This window comes from Galeopterus variegatus, unplaced genomic scaffold, assembly GCF_000696425.1.
Source record: "Galeopterus variegatus unplaced genomic scaffold, G_variegatus-3.0.2 Scaffold2430, whole genome shotgun sequence".
Classification (NCBI taxonomy): Eukaryota; Metazoa; Chordata; class Mammalia; order Dermoptera; family Cynocephalidae; genus Galeopterus; species Galeopterus variegatus.
Window position 1 is genome coordinate 193094 of NW_007728541.1, and position 4645 is coordinate 197738.

A 4645-nucleotide genomic window follows, 5' to 3' on the forward strand; every position below is an offset into this window, starting at 1 on the left:
CCCGCGCTGCTGGTGCTGTGCGCGCTGCTCGGCCCGCTGCAGGTAAGGAGCCGCGTCCCGACGCCCGCTCGCGAGCTCCGGGAAGGGCGCGGGCGAGGGGGCCGCGACACGTCCTAGGACCCGGGGCCTCCGAGGCTTGGGGGAGCGGAGACGGAGTTAGACGGCGACGGGAGGGGACGGGCGGGACCCCAACACCCGGACGCGGGCGCTTCCAGAAGCTGCACCTCGTCGCAGGCTGTGATGTTATCGTTTACTCACTGCCTGCGCCCAGTAGTTGCTGCGGGGAGACAGCGGTGTAGACGGCCCCTCTCCCCCGCGAACAGGGACACGAGGGACAGACATTCAGAGTCGCGACGACGACGCCCACGTTAGACAGCCGCTCCTGGAGACGACTTCTCTCCGCTCCTTTCACACCAGCTTGAGTCGCTCGGGAGCATTCGCTGTAACTTGGGCTTCACGCCCTCTCCCAGCCTCAGTTTCCTCCGTCCTCTGAAGAACAGAGCAGTGTTCGCCTCAGGGGATGTCCTCAGCGTACGACGAGATAAAGCCACTTCAGAAAAGCTGACGAGATTTCGTCTGCCCGCCTCCCTGTTCGCCCCTCGCGCCGCTCGCCGCTCCCCACAGAGTGTAAGGTCCGCCAGTTCACGTTCTGGCCCTGAACAGGCATAGAGTCACTTGTTCAAATTCCCTTGACCATGTTAGGAAGAAATAGTTTTTGCAATTGGAGAATCCAGGGTACATGATGTGCTTCAGGTCGGTAGCGGAGCCAGAAGCAGAACCCTGCTCTCCGGGTCCTCAGCTTGCCCTGGAGACTGGACTGCGCGGGGACGCACAGCGGGGGCGGGGGCTCATGTCACTGCGGCCAAGGCCCTCTGGGGCTCCCGAGCCAGGGCTGCACCTGGGACGCCCCCAGGCTCATCTGCAGCTCCGTGGAGGAGGCAAGTCAGTTCTGGAGGACTCACAAACCCTTCCCCCCCCACCCACCCACAGCCACATTTCCACCCAGAAAGAGACCTGATTTCTCTGATCCCTGAACTGAGGGGTGGCCTGGGGTCCAGAACCCCTTCTGGAGCCATCCCTCCCCTCACACTTAGCTGCACCACAGGGCTGATAAAAGCCCTCAGCACGACTTCTAGGGACGCTGGACATGGAGAGGCTTCTCAGACCCTTGTTGCTGCCCAGTCTTTGCAGAAGAGATGTCTTTACCAGGTCACTCAGTACAGTCATCCATAATAAAGCCAGGCACTGATTTTCTGTCGCCCCGGGAGGAGAGCTATATAGTGCAGCAAATCCAGCACCACAAATGCTATACAAATCATTTCTCCTGGAAAGTTCCTCAGAGTGAGGGGTGAGTGTTGGTGGTTTTCTTGCTTTCAGCGGTTTCAGGTTTCCCTTCTCTGTTAAAACTGGCTTAGGCTGCTAACATCGCTGGATAGCACCAAGCCCGGTGAAGACATAGGTGCGCTTGGAGAGCTAACTGTGATTGGGGTGAGAAGAGAAGGGAAAGCCAGTTTAGGTTAAAGCCTTGACAAAAATACTGGGAATGTGCTGTAGGCCGAAGTAGAAAATTGTAACGAAGATTCATTCTATTTTGTTCCCTACTGTATGGGTCTCTTTAGAATAGTTAAGGGAAAAGAAGGCAGAAAAACCTAATAGAATTTTTCATTTTAAGCGCTTCAGGTCTTGCTTAACTAGTGTTCAACAGGTTGAACAGGGTGCTGCCTTATTTGAAGTAAAGGACCGTGGCTTTGGCAAAACAGCTAACCATCTAAGAAAAACCTGCCTGACCACCTGGTTAAAAAAGTATCTTAAGTTACTATTGCAAAAATACATACATACATATGTGCATAAAATGCATTGGGTTCTAATATTAACAAATGCTACTGACACACGTTTATTTTTCAGAGAGACCCTTTAACAAATGCTGTTTCCCCTCCGTTTCCCTTTAAGCCATTTTAATTAAGTGCATGTTGAAATTATATCTAAACTGCATGGGTCAATTCCAATCAAATGATACTCGATGCTCTCCTGCTTACCTTAGTTTGTGCCCAGCCTCCCCAATGGAAATCCATTTTCTCTGAAAGGTGGAGCTAGGTACAGAGTTGCAATATTTTCCCCCAAAGGTACTGTGGTTACAAGTACTCTCTGTGTTCATTTACTGCTTCTTTGGCTAACCTGTTCTGTGCAAAAATTTAGGAATTGTATTGGCAATTTATTGATGTCAGTGATCACACACTGGGCTAGGCTTGAGGAATTGCTTAGCCGGGGAATTGGTTTTGCAAAACAAGTTGGCAAAAATAGCTTCTAGATGTGCTTTCTCTGCAAGTATTGTAGTTAGTTTCATTTACATTACATTAAATAGATTCAGACTTACTTGGAAGGCTACATTTTTGCCTTTTAAAACATTTCTGTGATTATATGTCTGCCTGTATTTGTGAGGGAATCTGTTTCCAGACATAAGAAGAGTATTTGCCTACAGATAAAAATATTTTAAGTTGTTATGTTGTAGTCCTGCTGTTTTTTCTGAGTAAGGAAATACAGCACACTGTTTCCATTAAGGTAATTGATTATACACAGCCATGTTAATCCCGGTTTATCTGAGACCTAAGGGCAGGACTACAAACATTTACAGTGTATAAAACATTGTGCTAGTGGGAAACAAGACAAAGACATAGTTGTATCTTCCTAGGTCACAGCCTAGTGCAGAGGACATGATGGTGACACTGTAATAAAGCAGCATGTGATTGATAAGGAAAGTGCAGGGGGTGGTGGAGGAGAGGAGGGAGGGAGTTATAGCTGAAGGAATCAGGTAGGACTTTTGCTTTTTGTGTTTTGTTTGGTTTTGTTATTTATTTTTTTGAATTGATATATAATTAATTATACAGGATACAGAGATGACTATCAGTATTTGTGCACGTATGTGATGGTCAAATCAATATTATTAGCACGTTCATCATTATGAATCGTAATTATTCTTTGTGTCCCTTACCCAGTTACTCCCTAACTCCCCTCCCCATCCTTTCTAGACTATAGGTCTGCTCTCTCCTTCTGAAAGTTCAATGCTTTATTGTGGACTTTCTTAGCTCCCACTTATGAGTGAGGACATGCGGTATTTCCCTCTGTGCCTGGCTTATTTCACTTAAGGTAATTTTCTCCAAGCTTGTCCATGTTGCTGCGAATGGCAGAATTAAATTCTTTTTATGGCACAGTGGTATTCCATTGAGTATACATACCACATTTTCCTTATTCAGTCATCTGTCAATGGACATTTAGGTCGTTTCCAATTCTTGGCTATTGTAAATAGAGCTGCGATGAATGTGGGAGCACAGGTATCCCTTTGACATGATGATTTCCATTCCTTTGGGTGTATACCCAGAAGTGGGATTGCTGGATCACATGGCAGTTCTACCTGTAGTTGTTTGAGAAACCTCCACACTGTGCTCCATCATGGCTGCACTAGTTTACAGTCCCACCAACAGTGTAGGAGGGTTCCCTTTTCTCCACATCCTCGCCAGCATTTATTCTCAGTCTTTTTGATAATAGCCAGTCTGGGGGTGAGATGATATCTCAGTGTGGTTTTGATTTGCATTTCGGGGAGGACTTTTGGAGGAGGAGGTTTCTCAAGCTGTCTTTGAAGCATGGGTAGGAAATCAATGGTCAGAGAAGAAATGACTCCAAGTAGGTGAGGAAGAAATCTTTCTAGGCCGAGAGGATGGTGTGAGTGGTTTAGGCCTATAGGAATCTTGCCAGAAAAACAAAACAAACAAAAAAAACCCATATTTTTATGACTTTACAGATAGCACAAAGCACTTAATTTGGGAAACCCCACCAAACAGATGGGACATTAAACTTTTATAGTTTTGAGATAACTCTGGTATGGTTCTTATTGAGGTGGCAAGGTAGACTAATCAGAATCAGGCCACAAGACCCTGGAAAGGCCTGTGGGGAGACCCCTCAGAGGAAATCCCCTAGGGTGGGGCTCAGGGCTGTAGGGTAGGTGGGTGGTCTGTCCATCTTTCTTCCTGCCAACCCCATCCTAGAGGGCAGACTTATATATATATTAATACTTTGTTTGGAGAACCCAGACACAGATTGCTGGACTTGTAGTTCATTCTCTTGATAAATATTTCAAATGCCTCCCCTGTTATTTCCTTTCCACCACTTCCCACCAGAATGGCAAGTCTGTAATATGAACACATTCTCTGTGTTGATAAGGAAATACGAGCTTGCTTTTTCAGTCATCTGCCAGAAATTCTTACACCAGGAAAACTGAAACAATAAAGATGTGTCTTTGAAGGTCAATAAATCAGTGTTTTATGCAGCCATGAAAAGGGGAGTTCCAAATCAGGGCCTCCTTTGCAGAGAGTGTTGTTTTAAGAAGGTGTAGTGTGAACTTTATCTGCCATAGCAGTATTAAAATTTCCCCACTTGTATTTTCCTATTTTTGAAATACATGAAAAAAAAGTGTTTTTCCCACATGGTGTGTCTGATGGACTCTAGTAATGTCATCTAGGCTGGCTTTTTTTTTGGCTGATGTAAGTCTGTATCCCATCCTGATGGTCCTCAGGTGTCCAGGTGGTTCAATCTTGTAGGGTATCTACCCACTGACCAGGTGGACTCCTTGGGGGAGCCTGTGGCCTGTCTG

The 4645-nt window shown here is 46.5% G+C and overlaps 1 protein-coding gene across 1 annotated transcript in view; it reads left to right on the forward strand.

Annotated features, from left to right (window-relative positions):
• Positions 1-8: 8 nt before the first annotated feature.
• The window catches only part of TNFRSF11A (tumor necrosis factor receptor superfamily, member 11a, NFKB activator), a 94712-nt gene continuing 90075 nt past the window's right edge, over positions 9-4645 (forward strand). The window contains exon 1 of the mRNA XM_008581670.1: positions 9-42. The gene's annotated coding sequence lies outside the window, so the exon portion shown is untranslated. The remainder of the gene's footprint in view (positions 43-4645) is intronic.